We start from the raw sequence: 23,938 nt of genomic DNA on the forward strand, positions 1-23,938 counted from the left end.
AAAGATATTGATAAAGAAGCTGCAATAATTGATTTATTTAGGATCACAGGAAATGGAGGTTTCCAGCATACTTGATTTTTTATTTATTTACCTTTCTTTTTCTTTTTTTTTTTTTGAGAGAAAGAATGCACGCAAGCATATGTGGGTTTTGGAGGGAGAGGGAGAAAGAGAATCTTAAGCAGACGTCCACACTCAGCATGTAGCTGGACTCAGGGTTTGATCTCATGACCTTGAGATAACAATCTGAACCGAAATCAAGAGACTTGAGTCGGATGCCCAACCTACTGATCCACCTAGTGGCCCTGCTTGATTTTTTTTTTAATATAGCAGAAGCTTTATGGCTTTAATTGTCAAAACTTGAGATTTTCAGCAATTTTTCATAGATTTCTAAAATTGGTAGTACTCTTTTGTTTCATATAGAATATAATCCTTTTTTTTTGATGGCTCATGCTCAACTTTGTCCGCCTCAGTGATCATATTGGACCAGAATCTAATTGATATGCTTTAGGTATTAGAGTTTGTAGAGCAGTTTGTGTCAAGTTATATAATTACTTAGATTCTTCACTTTTCCATTGTCCTCTTACTCCGGTGTTAGATTATAATACCTTGAAGGTAAGGCCTTTTTCTCTTGCTCTCTGAACTGTTGAAGTGCTCCTGAATGGATATACTCAGGCAAGTTTATTTGAACCCTTCTACTGAGTTCTTACTGGCATTTTATTGATGACTGTGTTGTGCTGTTAGTATTCCTACCTTTAGGACAGTTCTCAAATTTGAGAGTCCATCACAATCACTAGCCCTCTTGGGTCTCATCCCCAGAGTTCTGATTTCATAGGTTTGGGTGGGCCAGAAAATTTACTGTTCTAATTTGTTTCCAGGTATTGCTGATAAGATTGCTTTTCTTGGGAAGCTGTTTGAGACCTCACTGTTTTTAGTGCTCTATGCTGTCTTCTTTCCCCTTTTTTCTTATAGCCCCTTTCTTTTCCTCCTGATCTGCTGAGGGCTGAGAACACAAACACATTTTTTAGTTTTGTTTTTTTTTTCAAATAAGAAAAAGACTTTGAGTTAAGGACTTGAATTGTTGCCTTTGAATAAGGTACATGGACTTTAAATTATCCTTAGAGACTAGTTTTTTTCTAGTTCTTGGCTATGTTCTGGATAACTGAAGTGATCAGATAAGTTTTCCATTGAATTGTTATAGGGGTTACTGAAGCTCATTCAAGAACATAAACACAATTCAAAAAAAAAAAAAACAAACAAACACCTGGGCAATGGAGATTTCTTCCACTTTAATAATGGTAAAAGGGCAAATAATTTTTAAGTTAATTACTATAATACATTGATGTCTATTCTGGCTCCTGATAAGGACCATAGCTCTTCAAAATTTTAAACTCCATGGATCTTGAACCAGTAATCAAATACCTTTGTTTACCTGTTACATTTTATTATGTATGCTCTAAAGTTTTTATGTGGAGGTCAACTAAATTATTATGTTAGAGAAGTAGCAGAGGTATTTATTGATTCTATCACAACATTTTCTTGAAGTCAGACTTCAATTTTTGTTTTAAATTTGGTATTAGCTTTTATTCATTGGAAAGAAATCCAAAGTTAAAATAACATTAATATTAGCCTTACATTATTTTTGTGAATATCTATAATTTTTTAAAAGATTTTATTTATTTATTTGGCAGAGATCACAAGTAGGCAGAGAGGGAAGCAGAGAGTGGCGGGGGAAGCAGGCTCCCTGCCGAGCAGAGAGCCCGATGTGGGGCTCGATCCCAGGACCCTGAGATCATGACCTGAGCTGAAGGCAGAGGCTTTAACCCACTGAGCCACCCAGGCACCCCAGTATCTATAATTTTTATAATCAGACACACCTGTCTTAGAGTAAGTTTCTTGTTTATAAACAGTACAAACGTAATTTGTCACTATGAATGAAGAATTCATTTACTCAAATATTCATTATCACTTGAGAAGCAAAAAATGTTTCTTTTGATGTGGAAGAGTTGGTTTTGTTATGAGATACCTGTCCTCCTCCCATTGGTTTTAACCCTTCATTTGTGCTCGCTTTGGCAGCACATATACTAAAATTGGTTTTAACCCTTCATTTAAATAGCATAAATGTTATGATTTAAACGATCGCCACCATTGTAGAGGCTAGGAAAGATCCTACCATTTTATTTTATTTTTTCAAAGATTTTATTTATTTATTTATTTATTTATTTGACAGTGAGAGAGAGAGAGATCACAAGCAGGCAGAGAGGCAGGCAGAGAGAGAGAGGAAGGGAAGCAGGCTCCCCGCCGAGCAGAGAGTCCGATGTGGGACTCGATCCCAGGACCCTGAGATCATGACCTGAGCCAAAGGCAGCAGCTTAACCCATTGAGCCACCCAGGCGCCCCAGATCCTACCATTTTAGATCATTAGTCCAAGTTTGGGGACAGGCAGGTCACCGTTAATGTTTCTTCAAATATTACGGTGATGAAATTAAGTACCTACCAAACAGGCTCAGAGGATATAGTTCTTAAAATTGTAATTCAAATCTATACAGTCGTTTTTAAAAATGTGGATAAGTTATTAACACTTTTAGGGTTTAGGCACTATAGATTACACGTAGTTAATACTCTAATACTTGTCAAATTAATTAATGAAAACTCATGGAAATAAGGCTGTTAATAGAGGTAAGGTTGAAGTTAGGCCAAAGGGAAGAATACTGTTAGTAGACATGGGAAGCAAAACAGATGTTTAGGCTGTGGTTTCCATCAAATAGTATGTCAGAGTGTGTGGTTGATAAAACTCAAGTTAAATTCCCACTACGAATTTACAGCGTTTGCCTAACTTTGGTAAATGAGACTAGATAATTTTTTTCAGGAAGCTGTAGGACACGTAATAGATTTTTCAAATGCTTTTAGTGTTTCTAATAGCCAGGTAGTCCAGATACTTTTTATCACATGTAACTAATCAGCCAAAATGAAGTAATGATTATATAAATCAATTGTTAAAATTTTCTAAAGGTTGAGGAGAAAACCAGAGATGGAAACTGAGTTGTATTTATTTTGGTCAAATCCACATGGCTTCTATTAAAGGTTACTTACATTAAAAAAGAAAGAAAGAAAGAAAACTTTTTGACGGTGTTAAAACTTTTCATTTTTATTGTGTAATATAGTGAAGAGAAAAATATTTGTATTTTCATCAAATATAATTTTTATAACTGAAATGTTAACTGTGATTCAGTATTTTAAAACATTTTGTGCTTTTTCTTTATATTTTCCTAAATGTAAAAATATTGCTGGTTCTTTATATACTTTTTAAAAAAATGAAAAAGAATACTTGTGATATCTTCACAGTCCTATTCAAATAATTTTTAGTTCAATTTTTTTTGATGGAGTCTTTAAAAACAAGATTTAGGTTTCTGCTACTCACTACTATATTAAAAGGCTTAAGGTGGATACTGAAGGATGGCAAAATAAGAGTAAAATCAGGAATACCACAAGTACTGGAGGTTCTTTGAATCCAAAGTTCATTTTACCTTGAATCTAGATTTTGGAGACTTCAGGATAAAAAAATTATTCTATCACATCTTTAAAAAAGCATTTCAGTGGTAGCTGGTGATTTGATTCGCTTCCCCTGTGTGGGATGCATTTGCATGTAGGACGTGAAGCTCTACTACCTTCAATTAAAAAAAAATCTATGAAATACGTACTTCACTGAGAATTTAATTTCCATTAAAAAAAACATATCCATAAATTTAGATCATATATGCATTAAGAATCAGAGTAAGTTTTCAGGTAAGGTATTTATTTTTTATTAATTTAATTCATGTTTTGTCATGGATAATCTTTAGCCACAAAACTGTTCAAAATGCTCCCTGTGGATGAAAGCTGTAATCTTTCAGGAAAGTAATTTATATGTAAGATCGAAGGTGAAATCATGCCTCTATTAAATATGGCCTGTGAGTATACATATTGCCTGTCCTTGTTACAGAAATGAGTTTTTAGGTTAGGCCCAGTACAAAACTTTTACCTGTATTTTCAGGTTAGAGTACTGTTTTCTTCTTCTTACTATTTTTTTCCTATTTGAAAAGGTTAACAGATACCCAGAATGCATGTTGTTAAACTAGAAAATGAGAATTTAAAACCAGTAATTTCAAACAAAAACAGATATATTGGCGTAGTTGGAAGAATTGTAGACAGTAATTTTGGGTGGTTGCTTTTAGTAATTCTGAAACAAAAACAATGGGAGAAGTTCTCTTAGTAATCTTATATACCTAAGTTATTAAGGATGAACTCTTAAAACAGTTTGAATAAAAGACACTGTAAACAGGATAGAGTTTTCTTTGCTTGTCTGATTTACGGTTCTATGTGTTTTTTTGTGTTAAATGCTTATATTCCATTTTATTCATTTATTACTTGGCACAGTATTATTTAAATTTGGTTATGCATTTTAATCTCTTCTATAGAGAAGCAGGGATTTTTGTGATTTGCTCAATTGCATGGTTTCCTAATATTTTGGAAATTATGACTGTCTTATTCATGGAGTTGTGACTTCTTTCTTTTGGAGGAAAAATATATTGTGTGGCTTGTGTGCAGTTTTTTATGTTGCAAATTAATTTCGTGTATTGGACATTTTATCTATTCCTTGTGGAAGTTTGAGAGCTGTCTCAGGGGTAGAAGCTAAGTAGGTTCTCATCTCATTCTCATCATTTCACTGGCAAAAATCAGATTTATAGTTTTTCTTATTTACTAATCTCCCTGATGAGAGAGCTCTCAAATTTTCCATCTATATTTTATAAAGAGAATATATTGTAACTTAAAACTTTCATCTAATGAAAAGTAATTTATTTATAATTTTGTTGCATTAAAACTTGGTAAAATAAATAACACATTTCCAATTTTTAAAATTTTGCTAAATTGACATTTAGGGGTTTGGGTTCTCATACTTAACTTTTGGAGATATTTTTGTATGTACCTGTACTCACAGGACATAACTAGTAACCATATGGGGGAATTGCTTGGAGAAACTTAAGGAGATGTTGAGACTTGGTTTTATTATAAAGTTTTTACTATATTCAAACTACAGTCAATAGGAAATAGATCACCTGCTCTCCACCCCCCAAAAGGGGAAAGGTCTATTTTAAACATAATTGTGTAAATTAATCCTTTTGTTTTGTTATTTTAATAATTTTGACTTTTATGACTAATATACAGTAAGACAAAGTGCTGTAGCTTATGTTCATAAAAATATTTCTGACTGTAATGGATTTCCCTCATGGTCTCAGCCATTAATACTAGAAAAACCTACTAATTAAAACTATGTGAAAATTAGCTTGGATTAGTGTTAATCTTTTAAAGATTAACTGAGGATGTATGTCAACATTTTCCAGGGTGTTTTTAAAAAAATTTGTGACCGAGACCCATCCTAAACCCACCATTCCAATTTCTCACCCAGATCCTCCCTTCCTTTCCCCCCAGTTCTGCACATGTCTGTTTTTAGACAGCTGGTCTGGCAATTCCAATGTCCATTCCTAGAACCAGTGCTTTAAGGGGTTAGGGACAGTGGAGAAGCACTCCTCTTCTTACAGTGGGGCAGAGCAGGACTTTTCCCTCCCTCAGATACTTTCAGTTTACATATATTTATAATTAAAAGAAAATATTACTGTGTTGTCCTAAAATTTTTCATTTTTGGAATTTTGATATGAGTATGATGGAGCTATGATGGAGCTGTTCTGGATATGCATGTGAATTGTATACATTATAAAAAAATTATAGGTAGCAAGGACCCTACACTGTTTAATTCATTTCCCCAGCTTCATTTCCCACTTAAGCTAGCTAAGCTGTTTGAAAATCTCTTAATTACCCTAGAAGAATAGTCCTTACTTCATTTCAGAATTTATTAATTATTCTGCATTCCATTTGTAGATTTAAGGCTTTTTCTTATCAGGGCTTTTATGAAGTTGGGTAAACCTATCATCACCCTCTGAAAGATGCTTGAGTGAGAAACTTAAGATTCATCTTTGCTCTCTTCCCTCACTGTCCACAGTGAGTTAATGAGTAATCTAGTCAATTCAATTTGCATATGATATCTCTAACATACATTAACATACATTGCCCCTGTTCCTAGCCATGATAGACTAATTGGTTTACCCCTGAAGTTCATTTCCCATTTAAAGGCAAAAGTAATCTTAAATATAAATGAGGCCATGGCCTTCTAATTGTTAGTAGAATAAAATCCAAGCTCCTTAGTATGGCCTACATAATTAATGTATTGTATACTTGTCTAAATCTTACCCTTATACTCTCCCCCCCCGCATTGTGTGTTCAGTTACAGCCATGCTGGCCTTCCTCAGATAGGTCCAGCCCCTTTCTGGCTCACGCTCTTGGCATATGTTGCTCCACCTGTTCTTTTTGTGACTAGGTCTTTCCTTCTCTTCGGTGTCAGCTAAAATGCCACAAAGGAAAAGTCCTTGACTAATTTAAAGGACATTTCCCACCATTATTTTCCTCAGGTGGTTCTTTTTATTTCCTTGTCAGACCTTACTACAATTTGAAGTTTTATTTTGTTGAAATTAGAACGATTGGTCTTCTTTATGCCCATTGGAATATGAAGCACCTTGTGGCGGGAACTGTGTTTAGATGCTAAGTGAATATTTTTAGAATTAAAACAGTTTTTAAAAAAAGAATTAAAACAATAGAAGCTAACTGTTTAAAGACTGCTGCTTTCTTTTCTGATTAAGTAAGCCTCATCCCTTTAACTTTACCTCATGGAGGACCTACTCTGTTAAAAAGTATACATCCTATTTGAGAATATGTATTTGAACATGGTCAGCCCCCCACCCCCCAATCTCTGTGCCTTTGCTTTGACCTTACTCTTCCTGGAAGGCTCTTTAGTTTCCTGAGATCTTGCCTGTTTTTCATTGATTAAGGTCAAATGCCTCATTTTCTTTCCCCAAAGCCATTTCTACCTCTCTGGTCATTTTTCTCTGTGCTGCTGTAGTGCTTGAGTATATCACAATATATTTTTTTAAATTTTGTCTATGTTTTGGGGCACCTGGGTGGCTGAGCCAGTTAAGTGTCCCCTTTATTTCAGCTCAGGTCAGGATCTCAGAGTCATGAGATTGAGCCTTGCGTTGGGCTCCATGCTCAGCGGGGAGTCGGCTTGAGATTCTTTCTCTCCCTCTCTTACTGCCCCTCTTCCTGCTCACTTGCACATGTGCTCTCTCGCTCTAAAATAAATAAATCTTAAAAAAAGGTGGGTTTTTTTGCCTATTTATATACGTTTTTTCCACTAAAGCTAAATGCTTCTTCTGGGGGCACCTGGGTAGCTCAGTAGGTTGGGCCTCTGCCTTCGGCTCGGGTCATGATCTTGGGGTCCTGGGATCGAGCCCTGTATCCGGCTCTTTGCTCGGTGGGGAGCCTGCTTCCTCCTCTCTCTCTGCCTGCCTCTCTGGCTGCTTGTGATCTCTGTCTGTCAAATAAATAAACAAAATCATTAAAAAAATGCTTCTTCTGGAGGTGTTTTTAACATTTTATCCATTATTGTGATCTCACACGGAGCCCTAGAGTAAATTTCTAAATTAGAAAAATTTGAGCACTTTAGTGGGCTTTATTTATGATAGAGTGTGAACTTCATGAGATAGGGACTGGATCTTATTTCTTGAATTCCTGAAACCTTGTTCAGTGCCTGATCTAATGCAGTGGTTCCCGTAAGCTTCCATATAGTTACAGATTCTTTGGTGCTTCTAAAATACAGCCTTCCTTGCCCCATCTAAGATCTACTGCTTCAGAAACTAGACAATTGGAGCAATGGCCTTTGTATTTTTAAAGATTTCGTAGGAGATTCTTTTTTTTTTTTTTTTTGTAAGATTTTATTTATTTGAGATAGAGAACACAAGCAGGGGGAGCAACAGGCAGAGGGAGAAGCAGGCTCTCCACTGAGCAAGAAGCCCGACATGGGGCTCGATCCCAGGACTCCGAGATCATGACCTGGTCTGAAGGTGGACGCTCAACCAACTGAGCCACCCAGGCACCCCAGGAGATTCTGATATCTGCCCTTTTACTTATAAAGAAAAAAAAGTGCAGAATGCCAGAAAATTTTACGAAAAGTGAGGTTTTAACTGATTTGAATGAGGATGTCTAGGCCAGAAAGGTTCATGGAAAAGGAAATACTGGAAATGGGTTTTAAAGGATGGAAAGGATTTCTTTAAATTTTAAACACCGTTGAGAATCTGTGAAGTTGGTTGGGTTTTGTTTGTTTGTTTCAACCAGTTGAGTACCATAATCTAGAAATGCTCTTACTCAGTTAGTGAACTTTCAAAAAGTAATTCAACCTAATAGGTAAAAAGACTGAACATATGTGAAGAAAATCTCAGATGCAGTACCGAAGCGTAGGCTTGAAGCAAGTTTCTGTTAGAACAGGCGCTGTTACTCCTAAGTGCTGATGGTGAGGAAGTCAATGGAGTTTTCCTTAGAGAAGCTAGGTTAGGGCAGGGTGTTGTTTTGCTTTTGTTTTAACCAGTTGGCACTTTGTCGTTGTTTTTTAAAAGATTTTATTTATTAGAGAGTAGGAGTGAGTGAGAGGGAGTGAGAGTACACAAGCAGGGGGAGAGGCAGAGGGAGAGGGAGAAGCAGGTTTTCCACTGAGCAAGGAGCCTGACATGGGGCTGGATCCCAGACTCCTGGAATCATGACTTGAGTCGAATCCAGACGCTTAACTAACTGAGCCACCGAGATGCCCCTGTTTTGTTTTTTTAAAACAAGCTGTGGATGGGTACCAGTGTGCAGTGATTCCACGTGACAATTTAAAGGACTATCATTAGCTCCTATGGATAATTCTGTTTCTCCATCTTAGGCTTTTAGTCACTGCTTTTGTTGTGTAGAATTTCTTTTTCACTTATCTTTTCAAAGAAATATCTTTGAAGTCTACCATTTGTGTGATGCATGTGGTGTGATATTTCATCTCTGTTATATCAGAAGAGTGGGATTTCATTTTAAATTAAAATTGCTAGGCAAGTGTGCCTGACTGGCTCAGTCAGTAGAACATGTGGCCCTTGATCTCAGGGCCATGAGTTGGAGCCCATGTTGGGTGTAGAGAGTACTTAAAAATAAAATCTTAAAAAAATAAAATAAAATTGCTAGGCAAGTGGAAAAATTTAGATTGGGCAGAAACTTGGAAAGATTAATGAAAAATGGCACTGAGATAGATACCTTTTCCATATATTTAAAGTATCTAGTACCCCTCTCTTAAAGTCTTTACCAGTTTTGATTGGCATTAACACTCCAGAGTTTGGCATACTGTGTTTTGAGTGTCGTGAGAATGTGGGGAGAGGAGGCTAGTAGGAGGTAAGACTGGAAAGGTGATTTGGAGTACAGGTAGCTGGAACTTCCCACTCAGCAGGCCTTAGAAACTAGACTTAATTACCATTTCTGCCCCTAGGGGACCTGTGAACCAGGAATACCAAGCCTTAATTAGAGTTTAGAACAGTGGTTTTCAAAGCAGCAGAACGCTTGTGAAGATGATATAGAATCTCCAAATCTAAATTTATATAAAGTCTCTAAAACTGGTATTACAGGGTTAGATTTTAAAAATTTATTCATAAAGTTATTCAGTGACAATAACAAGTCTGTGTGGTACTTTGTTGAACACAATAGATTGAAATTTTTGGGTAAAGGATAATAACTACTCTTTGTTCCTCAGTCTCCTTTTCTATATTTTCTATCATATAGTAACATGAGAATCACAATTCACATGAGTACGTTGTACACTTATTTGTTCAATTTTGTATAAGTACCTGTGCATTTAAATAAAGATTACTTCAGAGTCTACCTTCCTAACAAAAAACACATAGAGAAAGAGAGAGCGAGAGAGCGAGCGTGTGCGGTGACAGGAGAGAGAGGCTTTATTCTGGGATGTCTATGAAAATGCTGTAATCTGATACAAACTGAGATGTTGCTGATAATCTCTAGTATGCTAAAATTGAATGCATACTGTTTGGACCTGCATATGTGATTTTTATTATTGACTTAATAAATATTGAAAAAATAGATAAAAGAATTTCAAATCAAGAAATTTACAGAACCCTGAGGCTACTCTGGAAGCCTATCAGGTTTTACCTGATAAAGTTTGAAAACCGCTGGCCGACAAGGCCTATTTTTCAGTGGGAGGGAACTTACCGGGGCATAATGAAGGAATCTGGGAGGGTTGGAGCTTTTCTGAACTGAGTTCTTTCTCTGAACCACAGAATACAGACAGTGATTTGAGTGACTATCTAGTGATGTGCAGTATGTGTCTTAGCTCATCAGGGCTCAACTCTTTCTCTGAAAAAGGCTGGGAATGTGAGGAGTCAGTAAGACTTTAAGGCCAAACCAAAGCAGAAACCCCTGCAAATGACCAAAATGTCAGATGCTTATATGCAACAGAGTACAATTTTCAAGGCAGGGTATTGGTTTTACTAGTTTTATTTTCCATAAATCTGAGCTCAGGCACAGAGATTCTTAGTTGAGAATCAAGAATTTTCTAATTAGAAATTGAAAATGACAAGGGAAAGATTTTGATTAAAATTTTCCCACACTTGAATGAGTAAATAATAGAATTAATGAATTTTAAAAAATGAAAAGTTGTATTGGTCACCTTCATGATTCTTTTTGGAGAAAGCCTCGAGTAATGTATTTGTTTTATGAAAATCTTTTAATCTAATTCATGTGAAAGGACAAAATGACATTTCTGTATTCTGAAATTAGCTTGAGCTCCCTAGTTGCCTTTCTTATTGAGTTTTTTGCTTCCCTTTTCTATAATAGCATGATATAGTAGACAAAATCCCTAACTCCTGAAGTGGAAAGGCCCCCTAGTTCTGTTATGGTATATCTTGAAGCTCAAAGGCCGTGCATGTTGATTTTTTCGTTTTAGAAATAATAGGGAAGGCAACCTACTATTGCCAAGTCCTGAAACAGAACACGTTACTCTTTCTATCTTTTGATGGAGAGTATTTTTTCTAACTAATGAATGAAGAACTTGGATTTAAGGGATTATGTAACACTTCACTAGTTTTTTTATGTATGGCGTTAAGTGTGGCTACCCTAAGACATGTCGACTACTTCTGGGTGGCGACATTTAATTTTCACCCACTTCACTCTCTGTTTCTTGCATGAACGAGTGTGCGTGTGTGCGTGCACACACAAAAATCAGCTCTTCAAAGATAAAAACAAAACAACAGCCTTGGCCCTTGGAATACTTTTCATTTATATTCCCTGTAAATTTCTTCTTGAGTGAGAAACCATATAGTTTGTGTGATAGCTTTTCATATAAGCTTTTTAATCTATTTAATATTTCTTTGCTGTAACTGAGTGAAAGCTTTAACCAAGACCTATGTCACATAGCTGCCTTCAGTTTATTGGCTATTTCTCTAGTTGAAAGGAAGTTGAACTATTTTTTGGACCCAGTAAGTTGTCCTTTCCACTTGGGTGTTGAAAGAGCTTATGAGCAGTAGCTGTTCTGATTTTTGTTGGTTGTTTTCTCTAGGGAACAAGCTACCCTCTGAGTCAGCACTGGACTTGAAGATAAATCCTACAATTCATGAAACTGACTGATCCGACTAAAGGATGGATAGTTTGGGCAGCGTTGGACAGCTCTATGAGGGGTCTGTTGGTTTAACTGAAGGGATTGTTGAGTTCAGCAACTTTTAATTCCCCTAATAATAAGGGGTTGCTGTTGTGAAAACAGGGTTTGTGAAGGAATCAGTTCTGGCAATTAACATGAATATCCTTATTGACTCCGTTTTCATTTTATCACACTTCATGGAACAATTCTTTAAAGTATAGAAATTTTACTGCTATTCGTTGCCCGCAAGAATTAGTATACCCTCACGAGGTCAGCATAGGATTTTGCTGAATCCAAGTACCCTTTTTTCACATGGGGTTGTAAACATTTCTTTCAAGTAAACCTTTTGGCATTTGGGTTGTTTCATCTTTGCAAAGGTAGTTTGCATTTGTGGTGTGAAACTTCTAGGACTGAATTGAATTTAATTTGATTAGTGTGTATTTTACTAGATCTGAATAATTTACATTTTGGCTTGTGGTTAATATTGTGATATGCTTTTGATAATTACCAATTTTTGCCTTGAAAAGTACAGTATTTTTTAGTATCAATCTTTGAGGAAATGAGAATAATTACATTTAAATAAATGGATTTTAAAATCTGAAACAGTGAGGGATTTAAACTACAGAAAGCAAGTATTTATCCTAATTTTCTAGGCCGTAGTAAATTATTCAGGAATGCTGTGGATTGTCTTTTTGGAGGCCTTTAAAAATAGGGTATGGCATGTCATAGGGAATATTTTGGCCAAAAGTACACCTGTGGGTAACACACATAATCCTGTGGTTTAGGATTGCAAATATATTTATTTTAGTTATTTGAAAGTTAGCATGATGTAGAATATATAAAATAATGGGAATTTTACCTAGCCAGTATTTTAGTTCACTACTAAATATCTTTTATTGTTCAGGCTAGAAGTGCAAATGATCGTCTGTCATGTCAGAGTTTGGAAAATTGGGCCATAGATAATGAGGTTTTATACATAGATTCATTAGTTGCATTGTTATTTTAACTTTAAACCTGGCACTTTTAATTAGGAACATTTTTAGCCAGTTTTGATAATTACTTGCAAAGCTTAATTTGATGGGATGATGAAATTATTATGGGGAAAGAAGTAAAGCCTATTATCTTAGCTATTACTTCCTAATTCTGTTGCGTTTTGGGTGCTGGTTTGTTTTATTCTGTTCAGTCTGTTCGAGGATTAGATCCATATTTAAAATACACACATGCCTGTATGATTGCTATCTCAGTTGTATGTTTATTTGAAAGTTTTCGTACCTCAGTTCGTGGCTTAACAGTGATAGTAAAATATTTCCAAATTAAAATTTATTAAAATAGACATTTTTACTTGATGGCAAGATCTTGAAGAATCTTGCTGTCAGTCACCCTGTTTGGCAGAAAAGTGATCAAAACCATAATCTAGATTTACCATATTTTCCTGGATTCTCAGGTGCCATCTATTATAAAATGCATCCTATCAATTTAATAATAACTTGGGGGGGGAACTAATGTCACTAGATATATTAATTTAAAAAATCTTTAATAAATAAAATAACCTAGACATCCATATTGCTAGGATTCTTTAGAAACTCCGATTCTTACATAATTTTTAAATTCAAGGGCCTTCTGAATCACTCTTGTCTTTACAGGTATACATGGCTTCATAGTCACATATTTCTTTTCATAGTACCTAAACCTTTAGGGCTTATGGTATCATTTGGAGACTTATGTAGAATTCCAGAAACTTTTTAACAGATCACTGTTTTTAATTGGTTGCACCATTCTCTCCTCCTTTAATATTTTATATTTGACTTGCAAAAGCTTGCCATTTCTGCCTTTAACCAGGTTTTCTCTTTATACTATAACTTTTCCTTCTAGGTACGTTACTTTTATATAGTCATTAGGGATTTAAATTTAGGTTAAATTCAATAGCATGAGTACTACAGTTGAGCTGTATTAGCACTCAAGGGCCCTAGATTCTAGTTTCATTTGTATGATCACTAAATTTCTATGACTGAACAAATCACTGGGCCCCAACTGTCTGATTTGTACAAAGAGAGAAAAAACTTAGTCTACTTCTGGCTTAAAAATGGGAAAATTATAAAATATTTTCTTCAAACTATTGGTTAAGTTCATGAAGTAGATTCTTAATTCTCTTTAGTAGATAATTAAGTAGATTCTCAATTATTTTTAAAAAGATAATTAGGACTTTAAGGGTGACTCAGTGGGGTGATTATCATGAAACAAAAATATTGACTAAGGATTTTTCTAAATTTAGGATTTTTAAATTTCTGTGTTCTTTTATTATAAGGCAATATAGATGATGATGACTTTAATATTTTATCAAACAAGCTTATGCTCATGGTTATTCAGAGTGTAAACTTACAAGAAATTGATTTTATTTTAGGTAATGTTTTTAATTATTTAAATAGCTTTTCTATATTTCCTAGCTGGATCAAATAACTATGTCATGAGAAAAATTTTAGTTCACATTATAATGCATCACTTACAATGAACTGTTTTCCCCTAAAACCATTCTTAGCATCTTAATAGACTTTAGTTGATTGAGAATATTTTCTCTAACCTTCAAATTGCCTTTGGTTTTTAAAAAGTTATTTTATCAAAAAGTTGAATCATAGTGTTTTCTTTTAAAAAGCAGCATATAGGGTGCCTGGGTGGCTCAGTCGTTAAGCCTCTGGCTTCAGCTCAGGTCATAATCCCAGGGTCCTGGGATCGAGCCCTGCATTGGGCTCGCTGCTTGGTGGGAAGCCTGCTTCTCCCTCTCTCTCCTCCTGTTTGTGTTTCCTTTCTCACTGTGTCTCTTTCTGTCAAATAAATAAATAAAATCTTTTTAAAAAAGCATATGTGTATGTTCTGTTACATATATACATTTATATCTATTATATATATATATTAACTATAAATATCTTTCAGGATTTAGGGTGCTTTCTTAGGATACTTTCTAGAACTAGAATTTCTGAGATAAAGGTTGTGAATAGTTTTTTAGCTATTGAAACTGAAAGCAGCTACTTTTATGATGCATATACCAAATCATAGCCTAGATGATCCTTTGTAGGATTCCTCAGAATCCAGCAGTTATTTACTAAGTATAAAGTTTTGTTTCATAATTTTCTAATATTTAAGTACGTAAACTTTTTGCATAGCTTCTACAATTTTTGAATGCTAGAAGCTAAGAAATACAACCTAACTATTGAGAGTACAAGGTCTTTTCTATTTAGTGTTAGTAGCTAAAATCTTAGTATAAGCCATAACATTTAGTGTGTATATTTAAATAGGTCAAATACTTAAGAGATAGGAGCTGATGAAGCACATAGGTTCAGTTCCTTTTTATATGAACTACATTTAATTTTTCTTTGCTGTATTTCCTAGCCATGGAGTATTATGTCACTAATACATGTAATCTTTCCTAAAGGTGTGTAGATAAAAAGTAGTGAAATTCACTGCCCTATCTTAAGGTTTACTTTTTTTCTTCTGTTCCTTCCCTGAGGCATGTGTTTAGATGGGAAAAACAAAACATTTGCCCTTAGATTTTTTGTAACAATATTCACTTTACTGTAGAGCAAAATTACGAAACAGTGGTGACTATACTGGATGCAATTCAAGATGTCTGTGCAGAAGTGAGCTAACATAGCAGGCTAAAGATTCTTGTCTTTGAAAAAGCCTGCTTGCAAGGTTGGCCCTTGGCTGATGTCCAGGAACTTGGAGTTAAGGAGTGTTCCTTTTGTTCCACAACCTGTGAGGGTGGTTTACTGTTCCTTGATTCTTTATGTAAACAGTTTGGTTTATGCTGCACACCACATGTATTGTACCCGTGTTACTGGAGGAATAGTGAGCTGTGTGAACCCTCATGAGAGGAAGAGAGCCTAAGGAAACCTACACATGAATTCCTCTGGGCTTTACCTGTGTGTTTTACCCTTGAGATAATGGATGTGTATGCTTGTTACATTGCTGTGATAAATCTTCACCATGAGTGAGTGCAACTATAAGCTGAATCCCTTGCGTTTTAGTGAATTTCTAAACATGGGGGTGGTCCTGAGGACCCCCCAGCTAAGGACCTTTGTTCTAAATTTATGGAGAAACTCTAAGGATTGATTATATTTTAAAGCAGTTTTATTTATACAGTAATTATTACATGGAGAGTTTAGTCCATTTCTCATGTTATTCTGTAAATCTTAACATTTTATTTCAAGAGGTTCTATTCATTAGAAATCTGCCCTGCATACAGTAGAGTTACCTAGGTATTTTGGGGATTTATTTGACAGTTGCAAATTTCAAATAATTTCTTTGGCAGATTGCAAATTGCAGATAATCAAATTGTAAATAACTCTGTGATATCCAAACTTTTAATTGTTAAAATGATTACAATAAAATACTGAAAATCACTTTCTCTGTCGGCTAAGAACAGTTACTGATAGAAATGAACTAAGAATTAAAGTTTGTGTCTGAAGCACTGAAAGAGCAAGTCAGGGGAAGTCTTCTGAACCTCACTTTGGAGTTGACCTTTTGTACCCGTCCTTTAAGTCAGCAAAGTTGAAGAAAAGAATGTATTTTTGCTATGTTTAAGACCCTGTTAGAGTTTAGGAGTAAAAATTTAGTGTCTGTGTTTAGGGTTGTAACTGTGTATCAATTTATTTTAAGAGGGTGGTGTTATTGGGGAATTTCATTTAAAAAATGAGTAAATTAAGATACGTAATTTTAGTAGTAACTTTATTTTTTGTACCAACTGGGTTTTATCACATGAATTCCTTAGTATGGTTTTCTCTTGGATGAGGCACCAAATATTGACTCTGTTGCTGGGAAAATAGTGCTTCTATTTTTCTTCAATTTAAGTTCCATCTGTTTAGTATGAGATGTATTTTGATAATTTCTTATCTAAACTGTTCTCTTCAGTATAGTCATACATGACAATTTAGTATTGGGGATTTAATTTAGTTATTGGAACTTTGTTAAAATTATTAGCTTAAGCTAAGTTTATCCAAGCTACGTTAACCTGGAAAGAGTAATGCTAGAATAATCAAACTGTTCTGTAAGAACAATGTCCTTCACTCCAAATTCTTGCAAATTCCTTTCTTTCACAACAGTGTTTGGCTTGTTTCACGTTTGCTTTTAAATAGCAGTGGTCAACATCTGTGTCACTTGATAGCATACACATTGATTTTTTTCTTCCCAGCTTCTTGTTATACTCAGGTAATTCCGGTGATGGCATTCTCCATTTCCTGATCATGACTATTGCTCTATTTAGCATCTTGGTTGTTGATGTCAAAAAGAGGAAACTTTCACCTCTATATTTATTTATTTCTAACAGATTTCTTGTGTGCTGACAACTGTGCTATAACAAAGTATAGTTAGGAATACAGAGAGGATTAAGGTCTATGGTTCTTTCCTACAAAGAGACAATTTAAAATGTGTGGTACCTGCTGCAAGAGATAAAATCCAAAATGATGGGAATCATTTTAATATATGCGTATTGAGAAAATTTTTTATAGCGTGAGAAGACTTTTTAGAAGGATGATTTGGAATTTACTATAAGGATGGGGTCTAGAGAATTTGGTGTTGGCCAGGAGGGTTATTGATTAACGTCCCAGAGGAGGAAGGAGCTTGGGAGACTTGTGGATACGTGAGGCAGCATGGTATCTTCATGGAAGTTGCATTGAATCTTTAGATGAAGAGAATCATCATCATTACATCTTTGTATCTGTGAACATGGACTATCTATTCTTTTCCTTTTTTCCAGGTCTTTCTACAGAGTTATGTAATTTTCTGGGTTCGGGTCTTACATATATTTTGTTAGAGCTTTGAAACACTTCATAGTATTTGTTGGCATTATAATTGGTGTCTTTAAAAAATAAAGTTTCTCTAAGTAGTGTGTAGATAATGGGATTGACCTTTGTATGTTTGTTATGTTGGTTACTTTGATATTTCTAATATTTTATAGATTCTTGTATGTATGCAAATAATGATAGTTTTATTTTTTTCCTTTGCAACCTTTCTTCTATCATTTTGTTGCATTGGCTAAGGCCTTTAATGTATTATTTAGAAATAGTCATAATTGGCACTTTTTGTCGTGGTCTTGATTTTAAAAGGAATGTTTCTGATGTTTCACATTTAGGGAGATCTTTACTCTTGGCATCTCAGCTGCATCTGTATTTGAGAGAACATCTTTTTTTTAACTTCTCTGAAAGAAAAAGATAATTACTTTTTGTTTTTTCCTAGTAGGGATTTAAAAGTAACCTGAGCGCTTTTTTGTGAAGCATTTATTCAGTGACTCCTGTGGGTCTAAAAGATGAGCAAGACAAAAATACCCACTTTTATGGAGTTCCCAGCTTTTATTTTTCATTTTATGTCTTTGAATTGTTTACCATTATCCTGTCAATTAAAAAGTCTTAGTTGATGGGTATTGCCAGATTGATTTCCAAGAGATTATAATAACTGATATTACAAGTGTGTGACAGTATTTATATGCTACCCACCTTTTTAATAACTGTTGAAATAAACTTTTTAATCTGTGCCAGTCTGTGAAGGAGGCCAGTGGTAATGCTGGTCTTAAATTGCATCTCTTTGTCAGTGAATAACCGCATCCTTTTTTATATTTGAGGCATTTAATTTTCTTGTACACAAAATGACTAGTAGTATAATTTTTCCTTTTGCTTTTAATTGCTTTCTGTTGTCTTAATGATTTTAAGAACTATATTAAGCAGATTAGCCTTTTTTTTTAAAGTATTGGAAGTATCTTTTTTTGCCATGTAGGAAATTTATTTTTGAAGAAGTTAAATTGACTTAACATTTTCTTTTGATTTTTTCATTTTGTGTGTTCATAACATGGTGTTTTTTAAAATATTCTTTGAGGCACTTCTTGAACTCTTAAGTATTCAGTCTGAATATTTATTTGAAATTTATGTGGGTAAAATGAATGAAAGGGTCAGTTTGATTATATCTTTTTTTTCCTAAATAATTAGCTTTGCTTATATCTGTATTCATTGTATCATTTAGTGCCAGCAGTAAATGGTCATATCTGACTACTGTCCTCTCTTCCACTAAAGTTTGAAATGCCACCTTTATCTTATTTCTTCATACATATTTGAGGTCAAGTTCTGTGCCCGTTCTGTTGTATTGACCCATTATTTATGTGACTCTTTATCAAACATTTTTATCACTGTAGCTTTTTTTTTTTATTAGTGTAGCTTTTACCACTTTTTATTATCTTCTGGTCTTACACTTTTTTCTTCTTTTACTTTGTTTCTGTTCTTCTACTCTGCTTAATTTTCTTTAATAATTTTCCTGACTATTCTTAATGTTTATTTTTTCATGTAATTATAATTGGTTTGCCTAATTATAAAAATTCTATTGGTATTATATTGAACTAGCATTAGTTAAGGGTAGAATTGAAATGTTTATAACAAGTAAGCATGAGTATTTATTTCCTTTTGTTTGAGTCACCTTTTGTTTCTGTTAGTAGAGTTTTAATCTCTTTTTAATATAAGTTCAATATTTCTAGTTAAGCCCAATATTTTTATTGTTTGTTTGTTGGTTGAGTTAAAACCCCCAAATCATGAAATTCACCATTTCAGAGTATACAGTTCAGTGGTGAGTATGCTAACATATTCACAACTGTGTAGCCATCGTCACTAATTCCACATTTCCTTCACCCTAAAAGGAAACTTCATACCCAGTAGTAGTGACTCCCCATTTTCTCTATCTCCAGTCCTTGGAAAGCACTAATTGACTTATGTCTTTATAAAGGATTTGCCAGTTCTGGACATTTCATATAAATAGAATCATATAATAAATGGCCTTTCGTGTCTGGCTGCTTTGACTTAATGTCCTCAGGCTTCATCCATGCTATAGTACATGTTGGATTTCCCCCAGCTTATCATGGGTGAATAACATTCCATTGTATGGATGGATCAGATTTTAGTTACACATTTATCAGTTGATAGACATTTGAGTTGTTTGTATTGTTTGACTATTATCCATAATGCTGCTATGAACATGTAGGTACAAGTGTGTATTTAAACATAGGCTTTCAGTTCTCTTGGGTAACATACTTAGGAGTGGAGTTTTGGGGTTATAGGTAACTATGCTTAACAATTTGAAGAACTGTCAAATTGTTTTCCAAAGTGACTGCATCATTTTACATTCCCATCAGCAATGTATGAGGATTTCAGTTTTTCATTTGCTTGCTAATATTTGTTACTGTCCTTGTTTCTGATTGTATTCTAGTGGTATGAGGTGGTTTTGTGGTTGTGATTTCTATGTTTCTAACGACTAACGATGTTGAGCTTGTTTTATATGCTTATTTGCCATTTGTAGATCTTCTTTGGAAAATGTTTATTCACATCCTTTGCCCGTTTTTAAATTTGTTTTTATTGTTGAGTGATAAGAGTTCTTTATATATTCTGCATACTAGCCCATTATTGAATTTCCCTTTAATTTCAGTGATTGTTTTTCACTCTTAAAGAGTCTAGTTCTGTTTCAGAAGAACAAATACTCTGTTTTTTCATGTTTGTCATTTCTCTCATGTCTTTAATCATTTTAATTTTATGTCTTTTACAGCGTTCTGTTTTCTGAGATTCCTTTTTCTCAGGGTATTAATTCTCAAGTATATTGTGCATGCTCACTTTTATTTTGGGAGTTCTTTTAAAAAGTGGGATTGTTTCCCTGGGGAGAGATTGAGTTTTTGTGTGTTCTGAGTTGCAGAAGCATACAGTTGGTGTTTGCTTCATGCACGTGTCCAGTGCAGTTCAAGCTTTATATTAATTTCTCACTGGGATGCCTATAACATGTCTTTTGGGAATTTTTTCTCCTATACCTGTGCATGATACAGGCACCAGGTTCTTCTCTCTCGATACAACCCCAGCCTTCCTCTTTCTCCATCTCTCTTCCACAAGCAAGCTTACTTTTTGCCTCTATGCACCAGTAGGTAGAAAGATGTTTTCTCATTCTGCATTCTGCCACATACTCTGATGTGGCAGCTCTTCCAGACTTCTTGGCTTCACACTGAAATTAGAGTTCCATTCCCCATGTGTGATGGGCTGAAGGCCATGTTTCTTATTCTCATGTGGGCATTAAAGCCTCAATTAGCCTAGGTTTTTTTCTCAAACTGCCCACAGTATAACCTCATAATTCCAAATTTTTAAAAAATTTCTTACTCTTGGAATTTTTTTGTTGTTCTTTTTTACCTGAGCTATATTTTAAATTTGGGTCATATTATATCTCGTAGTTCCATCTATTCACAGCATTGATGGAGGTTGAGTGGAGGGTATCATGTTACCTCAGTCTCTCACATTCCCTAGAAACAGTATTGCCCTAACTGGTGCTTGTCTTTAGGAATGCTGTTCATTTAGTATATATTAATATTGTAACCATTTGCTTTAATGAATTCTGTCATTATTTACAAGAGTATTTTTGTTAGTTTTCTTGGGTTCTTCATGTATAGAATCATGTCGTCCAAAAACACTGATAACTTTGTCTCTATATATTAGCCTTGAAGTTTTTTTATATCATTTCTTACATTTTGCTAATTCCTCTGGTTAATTCCTCCAGGGAGAATCTCTTTACTGTTTCCTCACTTTTATTTGAATTAGGATATATTTAAGAGAAGATTGTTTAAAATGTTCTAAAGCAGTTAATTTAACATACACGATTTAGGTCTCACAGTTTGCATATTCACCTAATAAATTATAGTGTAGTTATGGTATCTGATGTCACCAAAATGTCATTCTAAGAGTAAACTATAAAAACTAACACAAAAAATAAATACAAAAATGAAATATTTCTGAATCATTTTTTAAATTTTAAATTTTCATTCTTCCAGATTGTCTCTTATGGTACAGTATCCTCAGTGGTTCCTATATTTGCTTTAGTGTTCTGGTGGTTGAATACCAGTGAAGAGCAGGGTGTTGATGTTGTAATAATCACAAGTAGCACTTACCTTAGTGTAAGGAAAGATAGAACTTATAAGGAATATTTACATGTGAGAGAGATGAAACCAAATCTGTTCATTTTAATTCGTCTTTATTTTTGACTACTCATTTCTGTAATATTGTTCTACTTTGTGCTGCGGATAAGTTAGTGTTATATCTAGGCAGTTGACATTAACTGTGTTGTGCCCATTGTCCTCACAGTAGTTAGGTACAGAATACCTCTCTTTGAGCAGATGTGTGCATCTTTTACTCAGTTCCTCAACATGTTTGTAAAGTATTCTGCTGGCACAAAGCTGTGCCTTGTGTGACTAGGTTTGATGTTTCGGTAACTTAGGGGTTAATTTCATTTTTAGCTTCCTATACATTTAAATAGCCTGTTGCTCCTATGAGTGGTGATGTTTAATAGTGTATGTGTTTCATTTTGAATGTATTTAAATAACTGTAATCTGCCTCAGCTCAGATATATGAACTCAGATTTCAGTGTTGCAACATTCTATTAGAATAGCTACAAAATTACAAATTCTTAAGAGAAAGCTTTTACTTTAAGACTTAAAAATTCTACTATACTTGAATTTCCTTCTTAACTGACCACAGATTGTTTTTGGTAAATCTTTTGCCACATATTCAGCCTTAAAAGAGAGAGTCTACCTTTTGTCTCACTTGCAACCTACTTTGATGTCAGAATCTTTCCCTGCACCCCATCCTGCACCTCCTCCACCCTATGTGGCTCACGTAGTCACAAACTGAGTACTGGCTACTACCATGGGCAATGATGGATCCCCTTTCGGCTCTCTAGTACAAGACTTAGAAACTGGGCGACTGGATAGCATATTGTCTAAGAGCACAGGCTTTGGAATCAAACAGATCTGAGTTGAGTCTAGATTTGTCCTTAAAATACATTTAAAAAGTTGTTTCGTTGCAGTGAGGTGAATACTATATACCTACCTCACAGGGTTGTTGTGAGGATTACATAGACAGGTGTATACGAAGTACTTTTATTAGGGTCTGCCGTGTGGAAAATGCTCAGGAATTGGTAGCTATTAGTTGTTGCTGTTACTTTAAGTTTAAAGGTGGTAAACAAATTTATTCATCTTTGGTGACTTGGCCAGTTTTGTCTTAGAAAGACTTGGACACTAGCTTTAGGAAAACTATCTTAAATTCATTTCACATTAGGTAAGTGGGAAGTATTTATCTTTTGAAAATAGTTAAATAATTCAATTTTTGCTTTTTGGATTATCCTTCAATTAAATGTGGAATATAGAGTTAGAAAAATAGAACTATTTTTATAGTTCTATAGTTTTAGACAGGTTTTTTTGTTTTTTTTTTAAATAAGCTTATATCTTAATTTAGTAGCCTGGCTTCCTTATAAATAATGATTTTTTGAAACGCGGTTTAGATTTTTAAAGTCTGCCAGACACATTTAGGACGTACTTGAGGATGCCTGGCCTATTTTAATGTCAGTGCAGTAGACACTGTGTTACAGCAGTAGGACTGTTACGTTTGGAGTTTGGAGACTTGGGTTTGAGTCCTGGCTTTGCTGTTGAATTTGCACAAATGTCAGTGGTCAAATCAAAACCTCTTGATGTCTGAATTCTGATCTCTACTATGGTGCTTGTAACTTGACCTGCATCACCTGCCCCTCACTTAGTTGCTCAGAAAACCAGACAAAATAATTAAGTTAAGGCTCTTAAAAAGTGCAAAGAGCTGTTCAGAGTAAAATTAGTGTTAATCTCAGTTTTCACTTTAGTTTTGTCTACTACATCTTTCCAAAAGATGTAGTACATCTTTTGTACAGCTGCATCTTCCCCAAAAAACAATGTTGGTGTTTTATGAATGGCTCAACATTGAAATTAAGGTCCTGTTAATTATATTTCTCTGACCAGAGGCATTTTGGTCAACTTTTTCCTTGCATTGTGAGATAGCACATTACTCTAAAGGTGTGGGTTTTAGTCATTCCCCAAATGGCCAGAAAATGGTTTGTGGATAAGCCAAGTTTTTCAGAAAGTGTAACTGTAGCTCTAGAAACCCCTTTGAATCTCTGCTCAGAACTGATCACCTCCATTAAGCCTTTGATTAACCTACCTGGTTTTAATTAATTTGCATTTCATCTGCATTTATGCATGTAATTTGCAGCATATTAATTTATATTTGAGTGTTTTTGTAAGTCATTTTTTTGTCTTTTACATGTGACCTGGTCTTGTTTTCTCAGCTAGCTTGGAATCTCCTGAAGGGTTACGACAATTATCCTTTCCCTTTCTTCACCTTAGAATCATAATAGTGGATGCCTTACAAAGAATGGTTTCTTACTAGTTGCGTTTAATAAGACTTTTGTTAGAATCTAGTGGCATCAGTTGGCCTAATTTTACAAAGTATGCATCTGCAGAAATTTTCATTTGTTTTAGTATATGCCTGT

The 23,938-nt window shown here is 34.6% G+C and overlaps 1 protein-coding gene across 5 annotated transcripts in view; it reads left to right on the top strand.

The window, feature by feature from the left end:
• The window catches only part of PAN3 (poly(A) specific ribonuclease subunit PAN3), a 132,924-nt gene that overhangs the window by 69,244 nt on the left and 39,742 nt on the right, over nt 1-23,938 (top strand). The window lies entirely within an intron of this gene.

This window comes from Meles meles, chromosome 14 (assembly GCF_922984935.1).
Source record: "Meles meles chromosome 14, mMelMel3.1 paternal haplotype, whole genome shotgun sequence".
Lineage (NCBI taxonomy): Eukaryota > Metazoa > Chordata > Mammalia > Carnivora > Mustelidae > Meles > Meles meles.